We start from the raw sequence: 26567 nt of genomic DNA, 5'->3' as shown, positions 1-26567 counted from the left end.
CTGGGGAGGTCTGGACTGCCAACTGCCCTGAATGAGTTGGGATTGCCTCTGATCCAGCCTCAGACACTTAACACTTACTATCTGTGTGACCCTGGGCAAGTCACTTAACCCCCATTGCCCCACAAAAAAACAAGCAAAAAAACCAAAAAACCTAGTTGGCTAGCATCATTCGATTCTATTGGTTGATGGGACCTGAGGGTGGTCCATACCAAAATGAGCAGTACTGGGCTGAGCTCTAGGGCTGACCTTTGCTCTGAGGGCAAAGGCTTTCTTGTGTGGTTTCTATTGTCTAACTGAGTTAATCTGATCGCTAGTATACCTTTGGGGCTGGCTCTGAGAAACCAGCCAGAGTTTCTGAGTGGGGTTAGGATCACTGGGTCTCCCCCAAAACCCAGGCACAGGTCTGTGCCTGATTTGCCCTTTTCTCATGTCTATAACTGGGGAGGACCTAAAAGATCCAAAGTCAGAGCCACACAGTTTAGGGGACTAATATTTACAGCACGTTGGTGATTTATGACTTCATTTAAGATGTCTGTAGGAGAAAGGAAACCAGTTGCATCTACTCATCCACTGCACCCTGGAACTGTGTTTTTGGGGAATGAGCACTGAGACAGTGCCTTTCTTAGGGTTAACATTAACTAACAGACATATGAGTTCTGGAATTCTGTCCTATTCTTAACTTAGATGTGATGGTATTAACAATCTATGGGGACAGCTAGGTGGTGCAGTGGATAGAGCACTGGCCCTGGAGTCAGGAGGACCTGTTTTCAAATCTGGCCTCCGACACTTAACACTTACTAGCTGTGTGACCCTGGGTAAGTCACTTAACCCCAATTGCCTCACCAAAAAAACCTCACAGGTTGTCTGTAGCTACCTCTTGGAATATAGTTTCATATCTACCTGCTTAAATTGTCTTAAGTTTGAGTGGAGAGGCAGCATGGTGTGGTAGAAGGAATAGTGAATTTGGAATCTGCATCCAAATGTCGGTGGTACATTGTCTGATAGATGACTTTTTGGGGCTTAGATGATTTCACGAGTCCCTTCTAGGTTTGTATCCCTTATTTTGTACCAACCAGAAGGAGTCCTCCTCTGTCAAGGCCTCTTGGCTATATATAAACTACTGCAAGTAAGGTGTCCATACAAGGGTGTGCTAGAGCCAGCTAGTTAAATTAAATTGCCATAGTTAAATTTTTAGTGTGAACATTTATGCCTTGAAAATCAGCAAACACTACAAACTAGGGCCTGATCTATCTTATTGTTAATTGTCTGGACCAGAGGTATCCAATAGGCAGCTAGCAACACTCCAGAGTGAGGCCTGAATCAGTTTAAAATACAATTGGGAAATATTTAATGAAATAAATAAGAATAGAACACATTATGTTGATAAGTGTGTCGGTTGAAATATGGGGGGAAGCCTGTCTCTGTTCTAAGTTATTGGGGAACTTAGCTGGGGTTTCTAATGTATTGCTACTTATAAATTAGAGGGTACTGCAACAGTTTTGGCAGCAAGCATTTATTATTAAATCATATTAAATGTTAGTAAAGAGTTGACTGCATTTAACACAAGCCGAAAACCCCCAGCATCATAGAGATAGAGCCCATGGCTCCAGATTTCAGAGGTCCTACATTACCTAGAGCTAGAGAGAGAAGAGGAGGGGGGATGCAGCTGCCTCCTTCAGTAGCCCAGCCAGAGTGAAAGCTCTTTGTGGACCCCACAAGAGGCAGCCCTTACACACTGTTCAAAACTAATTGGCAGGGGCAGCTAGGTGGCACAGTGGATAGAGCACAGGCCCTGGAGTCAGGAGTACCTGAGTTCAAATCCGGCCTCAGACTCTTTTTTTTTTTTTTTTGGTGAGGCAATTGGGGTTAAGTGACTTGCCCAGGGTCACACAGCTAGTGTTAAGTGTCGGAGGCCAGATTTGAACTCAAGTCCTCCCGACTCCAGGTCCAGTGCTCTATCCACTGTGCCACCTAGCTGCCCCCCGGCCTCAGACTTTTTTTTTTTTTTTAGTGAGGCAATTGGGGTTAAGTGACTTGCCCAGGGTCACACAGCTAGTACCGGCCTTAGACTCTTAACACTTACTAGCTGTGTGACCCTGGGCAAGTCACTTAATCCCAATTGCCTCACTAAAAAAAGAAATTAAAAAAAAAAGAAATATAGAGCACCAGCCCTGGATTCAGGAGGACCTGAGTTCAAATCTGGTCTCAGACACTTAACACTTACTAGCTGTGTGACCCTGGGCAAGTCACTTAACCCCCATTGCCCCACAAAAAAACAAGCAAAAAACCAAAAAAGCCTAGTTGGCTAGCATCATTCAATTCTATTGGTTGACGGGACCTGAAGGTGGTCCATACCAAAATGAGCAGTACTGGGCTGAGCTCTAGGGCTGACCTTTGCTCTGAGGGCAAAGGCTTTCTTGTGTGGTTTCTATTGTCTAACTGAGTTAATCTGATCGCTAGTATACCTTTGGGGCTGGCTCTGAGAAACCAGCCAGAGTTTCTGAGTGGGGTTAGGATCACTGGGTCTTCCCCAAAACCCATTATGAATAATTATTTTCTTGCATAAGCCAATATGCTACTGCAGGGATCTTTACATACAGTTTAGTGGTCCAGTTTCTATTTGAGTTTCATACCGCTGGTCTATATGTAAGGACAGGGAGGGAGAAAATATTTAGAATGAAAATTAAATTTAAAAGTGTATCTTTTATGCATATCTCTCCCTTCCCCCCCCCCCATTGTTACATATTTACCAGCACATCATTGGATTCATGCCTCTTCTGCTGGGGAAACGCTATGTCCAAAAGATGTCTCCCTCCTTTTCAGGAGTGGATAAAGTGTAGACACTTGGAGTCAAAGAATGTCTGGGTTTGGCTCTCACTTCTCACTCTTATCAGCTGTATGACTCTGGGTAAATCACTTAATTTCTGAGTCCCATTTTCTCAAGGCATAGTAAAAGGAACCCTGGCCCTGGTGTCAGAGGATCTGGATTCAAAATTTACATTCTTGGTTGATATATGACTTTGAGCGAGCTGCTAAAATTTCTTGGGTCCCAGTTTCCTCATCTGTGGACATCAGGGACTCTAAAGTTCTAGATCTATCATTTTATGACCTAAATCAAACAAAAATGTCTTTAAAATGTTAGACAGAGACAGTTCTCATGAAAAATTTATTGGGCTTCTTTGTCATTGTTCAATTGTTTTGTCACTTCGAAACTGAGTCTGAAAATATTCCTCTTTAAAAGAATTACTCGCACACATGATTCAATCAAAATTTAAATAAAAGTTTTTATTATTCGGCACACAGAGGTATGGCCAGGAGAAGTCTAAACTTCAACTCCTGGGGAGGAACAGATTTATGGCATGTTGCTCCCAGGAACAAAGGAGAAGGTAATAATTTTATAGAAAAGAGAAGGGGGTGTGGGGAGAGACTTAGGACTGAAAAGTTACAGCTGTTTGAGGAATGATAATGCTAGCTATTTGGGGAGTTGGATACAAGAATAATAAAAATTCCAATTTCTGAATTGAGATTATTGTCACTACTTGGTCCTAATCACATGACTGACTCCCAACTAAGCTCATGCTATAAATTTCAAGGTGCCCAGCTTTCTGGGTGTCCCTGACATGTCTGCTTTGTTATCTGTTTGACTAACCACTACCTGGTTAGTTAACTACTTTGTCTTTCCAAGGAAACTAACCCCAGCAAGCTGATCAACCGTATTATTTCTCATAGTCAGAGTGTCCTCACAGCCAGAGTATCCCTAACTGGGCCCAGGTCTACCAGGCTGCTACTACAGTTTCAGTCATGTCAGACTCTTTGTGACCCCATTTGGGGTTTTCTTGGCAAAGATATTGGAATGACTTGCCATTTCCTTCTCCAGCTCATTTCACAGATGAGGAAACTGTAGTAAACAAGGTTAAATGGCTTACCCAGGGTCACACAGGTAGTAAGTGTCTGAGGTCACATTTGAACTCAGGAAGATGAGTCTTCCTGATTTAAGGTCTGGCATTCTTGTCTACTGCACCATCTAGTGGGTTCTTTTATTCATTCAACACATACAACACGTGGCCCATAATTCTGCAGAGCTGCTGTTCGAGATTAAGATGGAATTGGTAAATATTTAACCAAATAAGTAAAAATGTAATAAAACATGGATAATGCTAATATGGGGTTTTCTGAGTCAATATGCAGCCCACAGGGATCCTTGTATATAATGTGGTAGCCGTCATTTCTATCTCAGTTTGACACTACTGCTCTAATGTCCCTGCTGACTCTCAAAATCATAGCACTAAACTCCTTCTCAATGTTTGGATTCTAACATTAGAGCATTATCATTCTGAGGAACTATTTAAGCTTTCATGAGTAATTGATAACTTCGTATGATTTTGAAAGGGGGAAGAGAACATGAGGGGTTTGTATTAATGGGTGGGGCCATAGCCTTCATAAGGATCTGTACATAAGTGTGTCTATTGAATACCCCCCCATACCATGCTTCATAGAATCTCTCTTACTTTAAGACTCAATTTAAAAGCCACTTTCTACATGAAACCTTCCCTGATGCTTTCCTCTTTTTTTTTTAAACAGGGCAATGGGGGTTAAGTGACTTACCCAGGGTCACACAGCTAGTAAGTGTCAAGTGTCTGAGGCCAGATTTGAACTCAGGTACTCCTGAATCCAGAGCCAGTGCTTTATCCACTGTGCCACCTAGCCACCCCGTGATCCTTTCCTCTTAAGACACCGTCTATTCAACTACTTTGTATTTATTTGCATTTATTCTCTTCATATTTGTTCTGGATATCCTTACATATGTATTTGTTGTCATTCCTATTAGAATGTAAGCTTGTAAGCTCTTGGTGAGAAAGGATTGTTTCATTAATTGTATTTATGTCCCTGGCACCTACCACAGTACCTGGCACATGCTAGGCTCTTAAGAAATGCTTGTTGATTGATTGAGACAATGCCAATGCAACTCACAGATTGATATGTTCTATTAAGCTGGAAAGACTCCATGAATAGGTTCAGGAGTAGACAGTGCAAGTCTGTCAACAGAAGACTAATCTAGCTCACTTCAGGAAGGCATATCACCAGAAGTTGGCCAGCAAGTGAAAAGTTTTTTTTGGCCACAGAAACTCCCTATGAGCATCTATTGACATACAAGGGTTGCATGATGCCTTCTACTAAATTGGGTGTCCATACCAGTGGTGCCCATGGATTTGCTAGTCAAAGGATAGAAGAAATGTGTCAGAGGTATTGGAAGGGGTGTGTGTGTGTGTGTGTGTGTGTGTGTGTGTGTGTGTGTGTGTGTGTGTGTGTGTGTAATAAAGTTGAAGTAGCACAGATGGGCCCTTTTCCTTGTCCTGTATTTCAGTTGTTTCCCAACCTGGAAAAGGTCAGGATCTCCTTAGAATGTTGGTGAAGTAGGACTGTAGTTATATATACTAGGTATACTGAAGAGCCAGGAGCCTGGAGAATAAAATCACTGACCATAGTTTTGTGTGTGCCTTTTCTGTGCTAATCTCTCTCCAAGGAAAGCTGTTCTTTTGAGGGATGCACATTCAGAAGAAAGAATGAGCATGGCACATTGGAGGGGAGAGTGAGAAGATTGACCTACAGGAATTATAGGGCTTAGTTTGGGAACTGGTGTAGGGTAGGGTGAGATTTCAGAAGTCACTGAATGTCAAGGTAAAGGTAGTTTTGGACTTGATTTGGTGCTAGGGAATGAAATGGATGATCAAGAGCCCTCTCTCTCTCTCTCTCCAATATTGGCCCACCCGCCTTTTCTGTTTTCCTTTACCTTGCATTTAGTGTACTGTATCAGGAACAAATAGGAAAGAGGTGGGGCTCAGAAAAAGGCCACTTTATTATTAGGACAGGGGACAAACGTGACCACTGACTGGCTTATCCAAAGACAGAAGAGAGCTGTTGCCCAGGGATGATGCAGATATTCTTCCCATAGGATCAAGAGATTTGGGGTGTCTGGGGTTGAAGCTAACTTCTTTAGGTCACAGCAGCTTTTGCCTCATTACACACACAAACACAATGCATTTATTTATTCATTTGCTATTGTGAATGTAATCATTATCAACAAACATAAACATTTCCATATATGAAAAAGGGCAGAAAAAAAGAGGATTGTATATGAAACTATGCTTGTAATATACAGTTTATCTTTAAGTATATGCCAAATTTAACATGGTAATACTAAGAATACCTTTTCTGTGTCTCATTCTGAACTTGTTTTTGCTCTTACGTATTATTTAAAAAAAAAAGATTTCCTTGACTATTTTCTTTCTTTTTCATTGCACCACTGCATAATAATTTCTTCTTTTGAGACCCTTTTCAGGATCCTGTTTAAATTCTTTTACCTTTTATCTATTGAAGATTGGTTTTTACTCTTACACTTGTATCAATTCCCTATGTATCTTGGGTATCGCATCTTTGTCAGAAAATTTTACTCCAAGAATTTTTTCCCAATTAACTTTCCTATCCAGTTGTGATTTCATGAGTCTTATTTGTGCAAAGGCTTTTACATTTTATTGTAATTAAAATCGTCCATTTTTATTCTTGTGATCCTCTGAATTTCTTCATTGCTCAAGGACTCTTCTACTCTCTATAGCTGTGAAAGTTATCTCTTTCCTTGCTCCTCTAACTTGTTTATATTATGACTATTTAGAGCTAGGTCACATATTTTTTGGAGCGTATTTTAGTATACAGTGTGAAGATGTTGGTATATGCCTACATTCTCACACCACTGTTTTCCAAATAGTTTATGTCAAATAGTGAAGGGGAAAGAAAGGTAACCACCTAGATGTGGCAAAGTCTAGCCAGTAAAGCATGACTATTCTGAACCCTTCCTCGAAATAGAGGTTCTGGGAAGAACTCACTAATGGGAAAGGAGGTTGGTCTACAGAGACAGGGGAAGACAGCTGAAGCATGGTGGTAAATCATAAGCATCGTATCATCTGTAAAAAGTGATCTTTTTTCCTTCTTTATCCCTGCTTATTCCTCAGTTTCTTTTCCTTGACTTATTGCTACAGCCAGCATTTCTGGAACTATATCAAATAATAGTTACGATCATTGATATCCTTGCTTTACTCCTAATATTATTGGATAGGCCTCCAGTGTTTCTCCTTTACAGGTAGTACCAACTTTTGGTCTTAGAGTATCACATTAAGGCAGAGTTCATTTATTCCTTAAAAGAGTTCTTGGCATGTGTTGATACAATCATGTTATTTTCCTTGTTACTTATATGGCCTATTAAGGTTACAGTTTTCTTCATATTAAATGAACCTTGGTAGAAAGCCAACCTAGTTATGGTGCATAATATTTTCAATATGTTGCTACAGACTGTTTGCTAATATTGTATTTAATATTTGACTCCAATGTCCCATTCTTTTTTTAGGTGAAGGCATAAATGGTAGTTCTAGAATAGTGAAACTTGACCCTCCTTGGTGCTTCTTCATAAACCAGAAAAGCTGAATAAGTTCAAAGTCCAATGTGGGAGAGGGGTGATTATGCTGACTTCTGATCATTCCTTTTCCTGTTTGGATTTTTCTCCAATAGATACTGAATGGACTGAGAGTTGATTTGACCTTCATTTCCATGGAAATAGAAAAAGGCCATGTTTGTGTTAAATAGATGCAGGAATATTTTTAGGTCACAAATATCTTCTCCTCTTGATTTGCAATTTACAAAATTAAGATTCAGCATTGTTTTAAATTACCATCTAATTTCAGTTTTCTCTTTCCATTTAACTGTTAACAAATACAGTAGTTTTTTGGTGGTAGGATGAAATTCTTCTGGAATTTATTAATCACTTCTCTTCCCTAAGCTCCCCATATTTTTTTAGCTTATTGCTGAGGGCTTTTGGGGGATTGGAGGGAGGAGAATGAACTTAAGCCAGGAATTGCAGAAATGAAAACAAGAGCTTGTGTCTGGTGGCAGTATCCAAATATATTTTTCATTTCAATGATAATATTGACTGAGATTTACCAATCCACATATATAGCTTCCTGCATTGACCTTTTTCTCCAGTGGACAATGTTACAATTTCATCTAATGCTTCATCTATGTGACCCAGCCTGCTTCAGTCCTGTCCTCATACTAACTCTTCTATTGCATTTCATTTAATTTCAAATCCTGTTGGCACCATTGTCTTCGGACACAAGCATTCATTTTTTTTTCCTTTTTTGTTGTCTTAAAAAAAAGAACAGGGGCAGCTAGGTGGCACCGTGGATAGAGCACCAGCCTGGAGTCAGGAGTACCTGAGTTCAAATCCGGCCTCAGACACTTAACACTTACTAACTGTGTGACCCTGGGCAAGTCACTTAACCCCGATTGCCTCACTTAAAAAAAAAAAGACAACTAACTGCAGAATTAATATTGTCCAATGTATATCTCTGACTAATTGGATAATTCCCTAAAACAGAATGACTCTGTGATGTCGGTTCAATAACATTTTTTAAAATTACATAAAGAATGACGAAAGTGATTCAATTCATGAGATAATAAAAATATACACTTGGACTATGCTTTCCCTAAGGATGTATAGTCTAAATAGAGCAGGAGACCGGAATTCATGGGATATGAGTTCTGACCCAAGATTGTCAATAGCTCTCTGCATTTTGGGGCAATGCATCTCACCTTTCAGGGACTCAGTTTCCTTATCACTAAAAATAAATGAGTTGGATGAGATGATGTCTAACAATCGTAAGATCATAAAAGTTGGAGGTAGGAGGGACATTCAAAAGTTATCTAGTCCAACCTTTTCATTTTATAGGTGGTGATGATGACAATTGAATAACACTTTAAGATTATCAAAGCACTTTTTATACATCATCTTATTTGATCCTTGCAGTAGTCCTGTGAGGAAAGTACTGCAGTTATATCTATTCTGTAGATAAAGCATGGGCAGCTCAGACCAGTGAGTTGACTTGTTGATGCCATAGGGAAATAATAATAATAATAACAACAATAATAGCAATAACAATAATAATGCCTCATATAGCATTTTAATAGCATTTGTATATGGTACATTAAAGTTTTCAAAGCACTTTCCGTGTTATTTCACTTGATCTTATTGATAGCTATTAAGTATTAGATTGGGTTTCAAATTCAAGTGTCTCATTTCAAATCTAGTGATTTTTCCACGATTGGACCTTCGAGATTGAATGGGTACTCGAGTGCTTTTAGTTTTGCACAATATTTTCACACTTGACTTCATTTTAACCTCCCAACAATCACCCCTAAGGGAAATGGAGACAGCCATTGTCATCCCCAATTTTCAGAAGAGGACAGAGACCTAGGTTGGTTTCTATGTCTTTTCCAAGGTTACATTACTGGTTAGTGGTATGTTGTTTGAAATATTTTTGGGGTGCCTATCTCTGTCCTAAGTTATAGGGAACTTAGTTGGGGTTACTAAAATATTGCTACTTATAAATTAGAGGCTATAGCACCAGTCTTTGGTATTAAGCATTTATTAAATCATATAAAATGTTAGTAAAAGAGAGAGTACATGGCTCTGAAAGTTCAGAAGCCCTACATTACCTAGGATAGAGAGGAGACCCAAGTAGGATGCATGGCTGCCCCCTCCAGCATACCAGGCCAAGAGAGAAAGAGAGAGCCACCTCCCTTTCCCCAAGAATTTAATCCTCTCAGGTAGAGGCAGGTCACTGCACCTTGACCCAAGCTAATTGGCCAGTAACATTCAAGTCCATTGATTGGCATGACCTGAGGGTGGTCCATATCAAAATGACCCTGCTGCCCAGGGTCTATGAAAGACAGACCCTCTGAGGGCAAAGCTTTTAGGTAGGTGTGGTTCTAATCTCTATTGTCTCTATTCAGAGTCAATTCAATTCAGAGTCTGAGCTCCAACTTTACTGACTCTGGGCTGGCCTTAAAAGAGGTCAGGCTAGGCTCCCTCGAGTGGGGGGCCTCTGGGTCCCTCCAAACCCCATTATCTTTCTTACATGGCATAGCTGGTCAAAAACCTTTCTCTTGGCTCTCAGGTTTGTGTGTCTTTTACTAGCCTATATGCATGTGAACTTGTTGACAAAAATCCTGCTCTTCAGTAAATTAACTGTGTGACCTTGGGCAAGTCACTTAACCTCTCTGTGCTTCACTCTCCCTATCTGTAAAATGGGAGCAATACTTAATTCCTGTTTACCTACCTCACAGGGTTATTGTGGGAATTAATTAGATATAATGTCTGTAAAACATTTGAGCTTCTTGGAGAATGGCTCACTATAAATACAAAATAATCTATTAAAGTTGATTTGTGCAAAAAAAAAAAGTTGACAAGAAGCTGATGGTAGTGTGATTGTGTATGAAAGTAGAGATGAAGCATAGAATTATAGAATGGTAGAGCCCGAAAGGGGCCAAGAGAAGAGAAATAAATGACTTGTCCAAAGTCACACCGCTAGTGAGTGACAGAACTGAAAGAGGAAGCAGGTGATTTAACTCCAACCTTCTTTGCTAGTGAGTGAGTTACACAGAGATGAGTAAACAAAGAGGTAAGAACAGCATTTCATTGATTTGATTGTTTAAAAAACCATCACCACCAACGAGAATGAACTAGGATGATTTAGTAAATTGCCCAGTCACAACTGTCTGAAAAAGGGAAAACCTCTCCCCTTTCCATTTTTCTTATCCTTCCCATCTCTGATAAAACATAGGGAACGAAAAAAAAAAAGAGTATTTATTAAGTGTCAAACATCATTTTATTTGGAAGAGAATAAGCATTTATATAGCACCTACTATTTACTGAGAGGTAGGTGTTATTATTATCCCCATTTTAAAAAGGAGAAAATGGAGGCAAACATAGGTTAAGTGATTTGCTTAGGGTCACACAGCTAATAACGGTCTGAGGCTTGATATGAATGTAGATCTTCTTGTCTCCAGGCCCAGTGTTCTATCTATTATGCTCTCTAGCTCCCTTAATAGGGAAAATGGAAGGAAACTTCTTACAGAGTGAAATGAGATTCTGAATGAAGAGCCTTCTGAATAAAGAGGGAGATGATTGGGTTTCTGATTGGATAATTGGAAAGGTCAATTCCCAAGGGATATAGGGAAGGGGAGAGAGCTATTGCAAGAGGTTCCCAAATCCAAATGTATACTGTACTTTGTAATTTTAGCCTTTAGTATCACCACAATATGCACAATAGATTCTTTTTGCAAATGTATGTAGTCAATATTGAAATAAAATGGAAATTAACTTAAAAGCATTTTCTCAATGCAAATCTATGGGGTTCTGAGATTTTTTTAATGTTACAAAAGCATCTTTATACTTTTTAAAGTAATAAACATTTTTATTTATAGTTTTGAGTTCCAGTTTTTATCCCTCCTTCCTTCCCTCTCTTTCTCCCTCCCTGAGGCGGTAAGCAATCAGATATGGGTTATACATGTACAATTATGTAAAATATTACCATATTAGTCATTTTGTACAAGAAAAGTTGAATAAAAGAAAAAAATGAAAGTGAAAAATAGCATGCTTCAGTCTGTGTTCTGTCAATATCAGTTCTTTCTTTGAAGGTGGATAGTATATTTCATCAATAGTCCTTTGGGATTGTCTTGACTCGTATTTTTGAGAATAGTTAAGTCTTTCACAGTTCTTCATCAAACAATATTGCTATCTCTGTGCACAACGTTCTCTTGGTTCTGCTCTCTTCACTATACATCAGTTCATACAAATCTTTTCATATCTTTCTGAAATCATTCTGCTTATCATTTCTTATAGCACAATAATATTCCAACACTATAATATACCAGGGCTTGTTTAGCCATTCCCCAATTAATGGGCATCCTTTGATTTCCAATTCTTGGTCATCCCAAAAAAAGCTGCTATAAATATTGTCCAAATAGGTCTTTTTCTTTTTGGGGGGATGTCTTTGGGATATAAACCTAGCAGTGGTATTGCAAAGGGTATGCACAGTTCTATAGCCCTTTAGGCATAGTTCCAAATAAGCATCTTTATTCTTGAAATGGTTAAGAACTACAGATCATAGTGATAGGGCAACATAGAGGAGTCATTGTTCAAGCAAGGACAAGAATTAGCACCTAGGTGATACTGATATCTGCCCTCCCTCAGCGAGGATGGAAACTAAACCTGCAGTACAAAGCAGCATGTGATCTAGTGTCAAAATGAGTGCTCTAGCCAGCAAGGCCTATATGATTTGAGAGGAGGAAGGCAGGGTGCACTCTGGGTTGAAATTACTTTGGACAAGACCGAGTTGCAAGTGGCCAGGATCACCATGGCTCTTAAAAGGCTTTCCAGGTTTTTATCTCTTGTTCAGTCCACAACTTCAGTATATTTTCAAAGGAACATTGGTATTACGACTGTTGCATTTAACAAGCAACTTGATCCTGTTCAAAAATTCTTTGTAGACAAGATTAGAGAATATAAATCCAAGAGACAGGCCACCAACCTGTTGATATAGGTCCAGAATATCAACAAGATCTGGACAGAGAACTAACTGTTCAAGCTTAAGCAGATGTATGGTAAAGTAGACATGAATACATTTCCAACATTCAAATTTGAAGACCCCAAATATGAAGAGGCACCTGAACCCCAGTCTTGAGGAGTAACTACAGAATGCATCTTGCTGTTTAATTACTTGTCCTGAATTAGTCACATGACCAATCAATAAATTTTAATTTCACTTTCAAAAAAAAAAAAAGAAAGAAATTACTTGGGACAACTTTGTGGAGGAGACAAGTTAGTCCTGAGACATGGTTAAGATTTAGTAGTTTTCATTTCTCATAAACTCGACACAATAGATTCTCATTGGTCCACAAAGCAGAAATTCTCTTGACATGAATCAGTCTGTGAGACCTTGTAAACGAATAGAAATTTAAAATGAACAACACACACACACACACACACACACGCAGAGCTTGCTGCATAGAACTTGTATTGCCGAACCTGTATTTGCTTTGCCATCCCAAGGTAGTCACTTATTGGCCCTGAACCCAAGTTTCCTCATAGGTAAAATGGGAAAGTCTATTGTTGTTATTGCTATTCAGACTCCCGTATAGTCAACTGAAGCTTGAGGGAGGGTGTAAAGACACATAACTCATAGATGTTATGTCTGTAGGGTCACAAAATGATCCTCTCCTGTTAATGGAAAAATGGGGATGTCCAGAGTCATTAAGCTCTCTGATTTTATTAAGGACAGGACAGGTGAAAGGTTGAGTAAAATTTTGGATTTGGGAATTTGGGGGAATCGTTTTTCCCTTTTCAGTCTTGAATTATAGGTCTGGTGTTAGATGAAGGTTCACTCACACTTTAAAATATTTAAGAAATTCATTAAGTATCTCTCTACTACTGAGACCCTGGTGGCCTGCTACTGGATCAGGCACAGTTTGTAATCATTTAAAGGTCAGGAACCATGCCCTCTATGCACTCCAAAGGCAAAATAAAGAGTACCTCAGAGAGAGATTCATGTACCTAGTCTGGCCTCTTATTGAGGAGGGTATAAATGATCTAGCTGAAGTATCTGGTGCTTAAGATGACCTTCTATCTTTCAAACAAATCTAGAAGTGAAAGCCAGGGTCACCTACAGGGTTTGGACTCAGGAAAAGCCCTCTCCTCACTCCCCCAAGATCAATTTATTTATGTTGAAAATCCTACCATAGGAGACTCAACAGCTCAAGAAACTTAAAAAAAAATACAACTATCCATGGAAGAGATAACACATCAAGTTTCACATTTATTTGTAATTCATCGTGAATGAACTTATCAGATCTTTTCCTAAAAGTAGCTTTTGTTGGGGGTGGGGTGAGAGGAGGTGGAATGAATATCTATTAACAAGCACTTCTTAATTCATATCATGTGCTAGCCATTGGAAATACAAAGTCAAAAATGAAGGTTTTTGCCCTTAAGGAGTACGTAAACATTCTATAGCGGGAGAGATGTATATAAAAGAACTATTTTAGGTAATTTTTAGGCTAGGCTAGCTGGGTGACTGAGGAAAGATTTCATTTAGGAGGTAGTGCTTGCTTGAGCTAAGTTTCGAAGGCAACTAAGGATGTAAGATATGGTAGTGAGGAGTAGAAATGTTCGAGTTGGGGGAGAGCATAGGCAAAAGCAGACAGAGAAGATGGAAGGTAATGTGTAAGGAACAGAAAGAAAACCAATTTGGTTGCACTGAAGAATTCATGGGGAGTAATGATAATAAACCCAGAAAGATGGGTGAAGACCAGGTTGTGAACGACTTTAATAAGAGAGAATTCATATTTGATCCTAAAAGAAATAGAAACCGGGGCAGCTAGGTGGCACAGTGGATAGAGCACCGGCTCTGGATTCAGGAGGACCTGAGTTTAAATCTGGCCTCAGACACTTGACACTTACTAGCTGTGTGACCCTGGGCAAGTCATTTAATCCCAATTGCCTCACCAAGAAAAGAAAAAAAAAAGGAAATAGAAATCACTGGAGTCAGTTGGGAAGAGAAGCCACTGGGCTTTGGGAATATGACTTTGGCAGCTGTGTGAAGGACAAATTGGAGCCAGGAGAACTGGAGACAAGGGGACTAATGAGGAGGTTATTGAAGTAGCCTAGGTAATGAGGATCTGACTTAGGATGGTGGCTAATGACACTTTTACATTTACATGGTTGATCATTACTTTGTGTTCAGAGGTTCCAAACTTTATCATACCCTACTCTCCTATTTTTCAAACTTTATTATATACTCATGCCATCTTCCATCTCCATTATTTGCATAGGATTTTCTCCATACTTGGAACATACCCACTCCTCACCAACATCTCTTAGCTCCCTTCTTTCCTTCAAGGAGACTGATTTGAGATAGCAAGATGGTACTAAATGAGAGACCTGCTATGAAAAGAGTAAGAGAACCATATGGGAGGAATTAGAAAACTATACATGCTTTAGCCTGCCTTACAACTTTGCCAGAGTCACTGAGAGGAAAGAATACTTGCCCAAGGGCTCTCTGCTGTGTCCATCATGATTTTCCAATAACTAAAGACTGAGAGCATGAAGACGGGCTCTTGATTCCTTGGAAGCACAAGTAAGGATCTAAGGGGGTTCAGAAGAACTCCAATTCTTTGAATCATAAACTACAGAGAAGGAAGGGAATTCGGAGGGCATCTGTCCTGACCCCCGAAACTTTTCTGCTGTCTACTGTATCTCCAGACCTCTCTCAACAGCCTGTCTCCTAGCCCTCCTCCCCTTTTCCACCCTCATTGTCCTCCTTATCGTTAATGACACTGAAGACCCTGATAGTTAAATAGTAAAATAGTGGATGATGGGTGATGTCTTGGACTGATCAGCCACAGCCAAACACACTGTATTCTGACCCCAACATCATGATGTCACTGATCCTCTTTGAAAACAAAACGTGAACAAAGACCCTGATACCCTCATCAACATGAATTCCATGCCCTCCAAGACTTAGTAAACCTCCATATCCATTCCATATCAGTCATGCACTGACATAACCTCCCTCTGCCTTACTGACTGAATCTACCACTACCAGCAGGCAGCCAGACTACATAGTGGATAGGGTGTTAGATCCAGCGTCACTAAGACCTGAGCTGAAATCCCACCTCAGACACTCGCTAGTTGTATAACCCTTGGACAAGTTACTTAATCTCTGTTTACCTCAGTTTCCTAAACTATAAAATGGGGATAATAATAGTGCCTACCTCATCCACCTTACATTTTGAGGTAAAGTACTTAGATAGTGCCTGGCACATGTTGTTGTTCAGTTGTTTCAATTGTGTCCAACTCTTCAAAACCCCTTCATGGGGTTTTCTTGGCAAAGATACTGGAGTGGTTTGCCATTTCCTTCTACAGCTCGTTTTACAGATGAAGAAACTGAGGCAAATAGGGTTAAGGGACTTGCCCAGAGTCACACAGCTAGTAAATGTCTGAGGCCAGATTTCAACTCAGGAAGATGAATCTTCCTGATTCCAGACCAAGCATTCTGTCCACCGTACCACCTAGTTGCCCTGTCTGGCACATAGTAGGTGCTATAAAAATCTCCTTCCCTACCATCACCATCTCTAGGCAGGAACACACCTGAGCATCCCTACCAGGTGAGGTGAACCTCTGGTTTGCAAGAGGCTTCATGTTTTTTATTGGCTGACTGAATCTGTCTGCCAGATGCTTTTGCAGACATCAAGCATTAGGCTTAGAATTCATTTTAAATTAAAAAAACATTAAAATCAACTAGTACTTATTTCCTCTCCCTTGGGGAGAGAGGTGGGGAAGACTTGTAACAAATATGCACAGTTAAGTAAAACAAATTCCCTATTGGCCACGTTCAGAAACGTCTGTCTCATTCTGCTTCTTCTTTTTCTTTTTTTTTGTAGGGCAATGAGGGTTAAGTGACTTTTCCAGGGTTACACAGCTAGTGAATGTCAAGTGTCTGAGGCCAGATTTGAACTCAGGTCCTCCTGAATCCAGGGCCAGTGCTTTATCCACCTAGCTGCCCCTCATTTTGCTTCTTGAGTACATTTACTCCCTATCAGCAGGTGGGTAATGTGCTTCATCACCAATCCTCTGGAATCATGGTTGATCATTCCATTGTGTTCATAGTTTCCAAGTCTTTCAAAGCCATTGTCTTTATGGTGTTATTGTTACTATGTAAAGTTGTTCTGCTTCTGTTCACGACAATCTACATCAGTTTATACAACTCCTCCCAAGTTTCTCTGAAATTATCCTTCCATCATTTCTCATCTGTACAATATTATTACATCAAATTCATATGCTATAATTTGTTTAGATATTCCCCTATTTGAGAGACACATCCTTAGTTTCCAGGTCTTTGCCAGTACAGAAAGAGCAGCTCTAAATCTTTTTGCATATGTGGGCCCTTTTCACCTTCTTAGACTCTTTGGGGTAGAGGCCTAGTAATGGTATTGCTGGCATGATTTAGTCACTTTGAGGGCATAGTTCCAAATCTTTTTAATTTATTTTAGTGTCAACCATCTGTTTAGAACAAACACCTTCATTGTTTGTAACCATTCTGCCTCAACTAAACATGCTTGATAAAATATTCACCAGTCTCAGGTCTAGTGCCCAGACCCATCCATCTGTCAAATATTTTAATGGACACTTAATAACATCCTTAATTGTATGATATACTCAGTCCCTTAGGACATCCAGAGGATGCCATTTACTGTATGCAGGAAGTAATAATGGTTTCTGGATGGAATCCCTGTCTCGCAGCAGAGGTGAGCAGCGCTGAGCCTTTGCATTTTTTCCCCTTCTGAAGCAAGGAGCCAGCTCAGCTTCTGTAGAGGAAGCTATTTATTGCTTTTTTTTCACTTGGCAAAAGGGGAAAAAACATTCTGAGACTTCAGTGGAAGAAAACTTTTTCAAGGAAACAGTTCATTTGAGGTATAGTTTTCCAAGGCTTACTTCATCTCTGTCTGCTTCAGCTTGCCCTGGGTTTCTCCTGGGTGCTCAATCACCTTCTCATACTCCTATCTTGGTGTGGTCTTGCTATCTTCCACTTTCACTCATTTCAGGGTGTTTTCCTTCCCTTTAATCATTGATCTCTATGCATTGATCACTCCTATCTTTTTCTTCACCCTTTGAGCAGAGATTTCAGAAATTATTGATTTCAAGTGTTGAAGATTGACCCTGCATGGTAGCAGCTCACCTCTAGCATCCAGGTTTGGATTTTCTGTCCCAAAATGCTTGGTTGGCAAGAGACCTGATGACCACTGTGGAAGTAGCAAAGCCTTATGTCAGAGAGAATGTGTCCCTTGCCTTTCTCAGCCCACATCAAATGAACCAACTAAGCTGAAGCTAAGAAACACTGGGAGATAAGAATGGTCACTGGCTTTGAGTCATTGGAATTTGGCCTGTAGCTGTCAAGCTTGCTGATGAGTCTCTCTTCCCCCCAGAAAGAGCATTTGACCAAGCCCCTTTAGGAGCCTCCTTGTGATATGAGATCCAGGAACAATTCTACTATGATCATGAATAATAATAATAATAAACTAACAATAATAGCTAGCATTCATATACTTGGGGTTTTGTGTGTGTATGTTTTTGTTTTTGTTTGTTGTTTTTTTTTTTTTTTTGCGGGGCAATGGGGGTTAAGTGACTTGCCCAGGGTCACACAGCTAGTAAGTGTCAAGTGTCTGAGGCTGGATTTGAACTCAGGTCCTCCTGAATCCAGAGCCAGTGCTTTATCCACTGCGCCACCTAGCTGCCCCCCATATACTTCTTTAAGGTTTACAAACATTATCTTATTTTATCCTCACAACAACAGTGGGAGGTAGGTGTTATTATTATTCCCATCCTATAGAGGAGGAAGTTGAGTGAGGGAGAAGTTAAATGACTAAGAAGGAGGGGAGGGAAGGAAGCAAGCATTTATTATGAACCACTATATGCCAGGCACCATGCTAAGAACTTTACAAATATCTCTTTATCTCTTTTTTTGTTTTGTTGGTTTTTTTTTTGTTTTGTGGGGCAGTGAGGGTTAAGTGACTTGCCCAGGGTCATACGGCTATTAAATGCCAAGTGTCTGAGGCTGGATTTGAACTCAGGTCCTCCTGAATCCAGGGCTGGTGTTTTATCCACTGCGCCACCTAGCTGCCCATCTCATTTATCTCTTAAAAGTATGAACTCTTCTTGGAGAGTTTCCATTTTGACAGGGATCAAAGTCCTCAGCCAAGAGGATGGCCCTCTATCATGGAATTTCACAAACCAGCCAGTTGGCTGCCTGGAGGGAGTTATGGTGGTGGTGGTAGTTGTGCTGGTAGGAATAACAATAGGAAGAAGAGTACCCTGATAATCACTCCACTGAGCATACTTGGAGGGATTGATTTGAGGAGATTGACACCCTTCACTAATGGGCTATAAGACCATTAGGTCCAATAAAAAACCTCCTGGGGAAACAAGCATGCTGAGGCCCCCAGCCAGAGATCATCTCTCCTTCCCCCATCTTTTCTATGTATTTCTCATGCTGCTTACTATAATATACTTATGTCTGTGCATATCTTATTCCATCTTCCCTTCCTACCCACTAGATAGGAAGTTCTTTGGGGGTGGGAACCATGACCATTCTTAGATATTAATTGAATTGAATGGATCAGGATCAAAGGAAGGGGAACCACTGGCAGTTTATTCATATCTCAAATACCCTTTAGGTACTATCACAATAATTTGTTGCCAGGGACTAATATAGAATTTCGTTAAATGCAAGATTGTTTTAGTTGCTGAGCAGAGAAGACTGGAATGATCTTTGAAATGTATGTATATGTATATATGTATATGCATATGTATGAAAAATACATACATATAGGAATATACATATGTATGTATATGTATGTGTGTGTATATATACACATATTTGTAGGTTTCCTTCATCAAGGTCTTTCTCCTTGCCTCATCATGATGTGGAAATGTCCCTGGGTTTCTGAGGGGTAGGCCAAATTCTGCCAGGTCCTATCAAACTGGAAATGTTTCAGGTACAAGCCTGGTGAGACTGGTCAGTCATCTGGGAATGCCAAGCAAAATCAAGAGGTCATAGGATCAGATTTTGAGCTGGAACACACCTTAGAAATCATTCAGTCCAACCACCTCATTTTACAGACGGGTAAACTGAGACCCAAAGAGGTGAGCCAATTTGCCTAAAATTGCCATTATTGTATGGTGTATACCAAAGCTTCTTAAACTGTGGGTTGAGATCCCTCATGGGGTCACATAATTGAACATGGGGGTCATGAAAAATTGGGCAGTAAATGTTTGATTTGTATACCTATTTTATATGCCTATATACCTGGGGTAGCATAAAAATTTCTCAGGTGAAAAGTGGTTGCGAGTGGAAAAAGTTTAAGAAGCTCTGGCGTATACTGACTGTCATCTGAGGAGAACCTTAGCTAAGGTATATTGTCAGATTGTGGCCATCAGGTTTTTTTTTGTTGTTGTTGTTTGGTTTGCTTTTTTTTTTTTTTTTAAGGCAATGGGGGTTAAGTGACTTGCCCATGGTCACACAGCTAGTAAGTGTCAAGTGTCTGAGGCTGGACTTGAACTCAGGTACTCTTGACTCCAGGGCCGGTGCTTTAACCACTCCGTCATCTAGCTGCCCCTGTTTGCTTTTTTTAATGTAGCAAATTCTTCCAATTTGCCACCAGATTTTTTTTTTCTTTGTACCAACAATTCATGAAACTCATTTCCTGGGGCAGCTAGGTGGCAAAGTGGATAGGGTGCTGGCCCTGTATTCAGGAGGACCTGAGTTCAGGTCCAATCTCAGACACTTGACACTTACTAACTGTGTGACCCTGGGCAAATCACTTAACCGTCATTGCTCCACTAAAAAACAAATTTCTAAGGTGTAGAGGGGCTCTTGGTTGAGAGAGTGCTAACACCATTGAAATTATGGATCTTTTTGAAATATTAGAAATTAAAATATTTGAAGTTTATGTGCCAGAACAGAATTTTAGACTTTTATATCAGACCCAAGACCCAACTACTTCATGGGGCAGCATGAGAAATTACATTTTGAGGGAATTGCCTGTCACTTTTCAGACAGCTGTACTGTCTGAATAAAGTATCCCCAGAGATGGACTTCCTGCATCTGGGCTATAGAGGGCCAGATTTTCTGTGTCATTGATCCCAGGCCAGGTTTTCTGTGTCACTGGGTTCTTGCTGCTTTAAAGGGAGCAAGGGAACAGTGTGATGGCTTTTAAGGTGATATGTCATTCATCCAACCAAAGTAAATCTGTCTTCCCTGGGCTGTCATTGCCTTTCTTCCTGGAAAAGTTGCTAGGGAAGCAAAAGTATATGGGTGCATGTGGGCTTCTTTTAGTAGTTTTAACAGAAAAGTTAGGTCAGCTTTCCTTTTTCTCCTTTCTCATATGTCCTTCTCTGAGCGACGTGGGGAACCACAGAGAAATGGATTGCTCAGTAGCCTGGAGTTCTAGCAGTTTATTTGCTGGGGAAGGTAAGGGACAAAAGGAAGAGAAGGAAGGAGGTACTCTAGCTCAATTTCCAGGCATCACCGGCTTGGGTTGTCATCAAGTTCTTGGCCTTGTGAAATTGCTGCTTTTGGGTCCGGGGCTTCCAATGTAATTCCAGTGCTTCCAGCTTGTTCTGGAGACACTGGCTTCCATTTTCTTTATTGATAAGTGGTTATTTTTTCCTATTCTCAGTCACCTCTAGGGTTGGAAATACCTACAGACAAGAGAGTTAAAGTCAGTTCTGTGGTATGTAGAGCCCTAGGAAGATCTCCCTGCCCAAAATTATCTCCTCTATTGGCACATTACAATGCCAGAATTATTTCTTTTAATTAAAGAATTTTAACATTCATTTAAAAAAAAATTTGAGTTCCATGTTTTCTCCTTCTCCCCAACCTTCACCTACCCATCCATAGAGAAGACAGCACTATATTAACTGTTATACATCTAGAATATCATTATTAGAAAGTCTCTCCTTTGAGTTGTTCCCCCCCCCTTTTTCTTTTGGTAAGGCAATTGGGGTTAAGTGACTTGCCCAGGGTCACACAGCTAGTAAGTGTTAAGTGTCTGAGGCCGGATTTGAACTCAGGTCCTTCTGAATCCAGGGCCAGTGCTCTATCCACTGCGCCACCTAGTTGCCCCCATTCCCCACCCCCCTTTTTAAAAAAAATATAGCACTGTTCTCCTAAGGGATGATGTAAAGTGGATGGGAGCAAGAACACCAAGTAGAGGTAAAAGGGAATGGACTGTGAAGACTAGGGTGGGGAGGGACCCAAGACAACTTTTGATCAGCTTCATAATTTTTGCCAAGGATTGCCCAGCTCCCATTCTCCCAACTTCCTCATTTCATTTTTAAAAAACATCCTCATTTCTTCACACCATCTGAGCAAACTTGTATTTGGGTTTCTAGGACCTAGAAATAAAAACAAAAAACTCTATAGTGGATAAGGATGAAAATCCTATGATTCACTAATCTTCAGAACATACTTCATCCTTGCCTGAGTCATTGAGTGAAACTCTGGATGCTGGTATTATGTTGTTGTTGTTGTTTTCCCTCCCAAGAGCAAGGACCTCTAAGGTCCCTTCTAGGTTTCCATAAGGTGAAGGTTATTGTGATTGATTATTGTATAATAGTGATAAATAAATGGCAGATCAACTGGTGTAAAGATCCATTGCACACAGACACAAAGCCTTCTCTGAGTATTTCCATCATATAAAGCCATCGGCATTAGTAGAAATGGAAGTTGTTGATCATAGTTTGAAGGAAGAAAATTAAATACTTTTTCTTTTAAAGTGAAAAATTCAACTGAAATTCATAGCCATAGAATGCGACCTACCATAAATAAAATTCTACATAGCATTGTGAATGATAAATGTTGGACCATTCAAGTTTGACACTGGTAGCAACAAAATATTAAAAGAACTAGACAAAGTTCTCTAGTACTTTGAGAAGTTATGGAGAAAATGGACAGGAATCATACAGGGTGACAAGGCTTGCAATATGCAGAAATGGGGAGACTACCTATATAGGTGAGGCCACATATTCATCAGAGAACTCTGAAATGCTTCTAATTACAATCTCCTATCATTCTCTTTATGACTTACTACTCTGAAACTTTTTTATCTTCACCATGACCTATAATCCCTCTACCCCCAGTACTTTGCAAGACTATCATCCCTGCTCTGATTGTGCTCCACTTCCTTACCAAACAAAAACTTTATAGTAAAGCAGTTAAACTATCAAACCACTCTATTCTTGAATCACTTGCTCCCTTCTCTTTATATCATTCAGACTTTTCAACCTCCAACTTTAATTGGTAGAGTACTCCTACCATCTGCTTTCTCTCCCCCTCCTCATATGGAGCTGAGCAGAGCTATAGGAAATCACACAAGTATGCTGACAGGTCATTACTGGGCTCTCACTACAGCAAGGCATTCTTTACTGCTCCATGAATAATTGTCTATCCTATTTACCACAACAACTGTTCCAAATCTTCTCTCCTCAAGTCTTTTAAAGCATTACTTCTCCCCACCCTTCAGTAGAAGTCTTCATTTCATACTTTATGGAAAAAAAAAATTTAGATCATTGACTGAGGACTCCCTTTTATTCCCTCCTCATTTCACAGACCCTTGACATCCTCCCTAGTCATATACTCCTTTACTCTAATTTCAGAAGAGTTGGTGCTTCTTTCCAAGACCAATCCTTCCACATACACTCTTTTTTTTGGGGGGGGGAGCAGGGGGGGCAATGAGGGTTAAGTGACTTGCCTAGGGTTGCACAGCTAGTAAGTATCAAATGTCAGAGGCCGGATTTGAACTCAGATCTTCCTGAATCCAAGCCTGGTGCTTTATCCACTGCACCACTTAGCTGCCCCCCCCTACACACACACATACACCCTTGATCTAATATCCTCATATCTTCTCCAGCACATTATCCCAACTACCATCCTCTCCTCTGTTTAATCTTGCCTTTCCCTACTTATTAGTTCCTTGTCTACTTCTTTAAAATAAATCCAAATCTCTTCAATCTAAATCCAGTATTTGGATAATTTTGAAATTATCTAGAGAAAAAAGTCTCACTAAAATTCACCATTTTTGTTAGTTATCATCCTATACTTTTCCCTTTCTCAGCCAAATGACTATTACTCTCGATGCCTACATTTCCTCTCTTCTTATTCCATTCCTAACTTTGCAAAATCTTGCTTCCAGTTTCATCACTCAACTGAAACAGCCCTTTTCCAAGTTAACAATGATGTTTTAATTGCCAAATATAATGACCTCTTCTTTGTTGTTTATATGATTTTTATGCTGAATTTGAAGACAAAAAAGGAGTATTTCTACATACACAGTAGAACACAAAAAGAAGATTGTATATAAAGCCATGAATTTCCATTTCATACTTCTTGCTTTTAAAAAAGTATACAATAAATTCAACATTACTTTCAAAATATTCTGGCTTATTGGTACTTCCTTCTGAACTTCCTTTTGTTCTCATCTGTGCATTTTAAAATGTTTAAATGGCTCCCCTTTTCTTGGAATCACTATTACTAACTCTCCTTCCCTGTCCCAACCACACCACTATTAAATACTGAGAACAAGAAAAAAAAATAACCTTGTAACAAATAAGTATAATCAAGCAACTCCCCCACCAAAAACCCCCCAAAACCTATGGCTATACTCCAAAATGCATGTTTCTCCACCTTGTGTATGTCACCTCTCTGTCAGGGGGTAGGTAACATGCAATCAGAAAGATTCTCCCTTTTCTCCCTCATCCTACAACTGAGAATGAAAGAAAAATTAAATCCCTGTTACAAATATGTATAGTTAACAGAAACAAATTTCCAAATTGGCCATGTCCAAAAGAAAACATATGTATATGTACATATATATGTCCATCCATCCATCCATCCATCCATCCATCCATCCATCCATCCATCCATCCATCCATCCATCCATCCATTCATCTATCCATCTCTCTCTCTCTCTCCCTCCCTCCCCACCTACCTACCTACTCATTCTGTACTCTAAGTCTTTCACGTCTGTATAAAGAGGTGGGTAGAAGGTGTCATCATTAGTCCCTGAAATCATAGTTGGTCATTACACTCATCAAAGTTCCTAAGTCTTTCAGAGTTGTTGGTCTTTACAATGTTGTTTTTATTGTATAAATTGTTCTCCTACTTATGTTCACTTTACTCTGCATCAGTTCAAAAAAGTCTTCCTAGTTTTCTTCAAAACCTTTATCACTTCTTACAGTACAGTAATAGTCTATCACATTTTATATACTATAATTAGTTCAGACATTTCCCAACTGATGGTCACCCTCTCAGATTCTCATTCTTTGCCACCTCAAAAAAAAAATCAAAAACCTAAATATTTTTGTACATATCTCTACCTCTAGCCTTTCCCCACTCCAGATCAACCCTCCCAAGAATTGTCAAAGTGATTTTCCTAAAGCATAGATCTAACCATGCCACTGCCATACTTGATAAATCCCAGTGATCCCCTACTACCTCTAGGATCAAATATAAACCTTTATTTCTGGCATTTAAAGCTCCCTACAACCCAGAGCCTTCTAGTATTTCCACTCATTTTACATATTACTTTCCTTACCCATTCTGTGATTCCCTGCCTCATATTGGCCTATTTGCTGTTATACACAAATCTCTCCATTTCCTATCTCTGTGTGATTGTCCTTGTGCACCTGGTATGTATTCCCTCCATCCTCACTTCTACCTACCAGAATCTCTGGTTTCCTTTAAGACTCAGGTCAAGTGTCACCTTCCCCATGAAGCATTTCCAGATTTCCTACATCACCACACCCAACTGCTAGTGAATTCCTTCTCCAAACAACCTTGTAGTCATTTTGTTTCTATTAAACATGCATATATGTATACATACATTTATGTGTATATAAGTACATTTTATATCCATTGTTAAAATGTAAGCTTTTTGAGGGAAAGAACTGTTTTTCTCTTTGGTCTGTGTAGCCCTTGAACTTAATATAACGCTTGGCACCTAGTAGATATTTAATAAATGCTTATGGATTGAGTGTTTTAATGTATGCCATTTCTCATCATTGGACAATTGTAGCACCTTCTTAATTAGAAATATCTTGTATTCCTCTTCACTGAAGTAGTCAGAAGGCCTATGTTCTAGTTCTTATCTGGGGTGGGAAACATGGTAAAGAAGATTGAACTTAGAGTCAGAAACCTTGGATTCTGAAGGGATTTGACCAAATGATCCTTAATATCCCCTGTGGCTTAAAAATTCATACCAAAAAGTGTGAATGAATTATCTTTAATTTGGGAATAGGGCCAGAGGACTCATTTAAGGCAAGTTTGGAGGGTCATGCATTCATGCCTCAGAGAACAACATGTGGCTTTCCATCCAAGCCATCTGCCATGTGTCAATTTGGGCCTGTTTATCTGCCTGAGACAAACTGTAACTAGCACAGGGTGACTACGGCTTTAATCCAGAGCACCAACATCTGGGGTGGGAGTACATTTTCTTCTAATGAATGGAAGTCCTCCACAAAGACTGAGACAACCTTCCCCCACCTCTCAAGGGTCCCATCATCACTATGCTGGCATAATTATAACTAACCAGGGCAGATTGCACACATTGTCCCACTGGACCCGGAGGATTTATGATCCCCAGGATGTCCACAATCCAGGCCTAGTATACATTGACTTTCCTGGCAAGTAACACAGAGTTTCCTATCTTTCTACTCCTTCCTCCACCCATTTCAACTAAATTTTCCCCAGGCATTGAGATTCCTAGTTACTGGTCTGCCGCCCAAGTGGGTCCGCCAAGGGATAGTGTTCCTAACAGGATGAAGCAGTGAGGTTTGAACTGAATGATCAAGGGAAAATATGTCATTTCTAGCTCTTTAAGAAGAAAATGGCCAACCATGATCATTTAGAAATGTTTCACCTATATGGAAATAGGCACTTGGAACTAATGACTTCTTAAAGATCTTTCTAACTCTAGGATGCTATGAAGTTAATTCACATCATTAAACAGCTCTAAAAGTCTCAAAGACTTAGATTCCTCTCTTGGTTTCCTGTATTTAGCAGACGTGACAATGTATATACTAAATGTGTTCAGTGTCCCCAAGATCACTTGACCGTATGCTGCATCTT

General features: G+C 39.8%; 1 protein-coding gene and 1 pseudogene across 1 annotated transcript in view; both read left to right on the top strand.

Annotated features, from left to right (window-relative positions):
* The window catches only part of RBP1 (retinol binding protein 1), a 43946-nt gene that overhangs the window by 6158 nt on the left and 11221 nt on the right, over window positions 1–26567 (top strand). The window lies entirely within an intron of this gene.
* LOC122745697 lies at window positions 12239–12572 on the top strand (annotated as a pseudogene).

The sequence above is a fragment of the Dromiciops gliroides genome, chromosome 3 (assembly GCF_019393635.1).
Source record: "Dromiciops gliroides isolate mDroGli1 chromosome 3, mDroGli1.pri, whole genome shotgun sequence".
NCBI lineage: Eukaryota > Metazoa > Chordata > Mammalia > Microbiotheria > Microbiotheriidae > Dromiciops > Dromiciops gliroides.
This window is presented reverse-complemented; position numbering and strand designations above follow the sequence as displayed.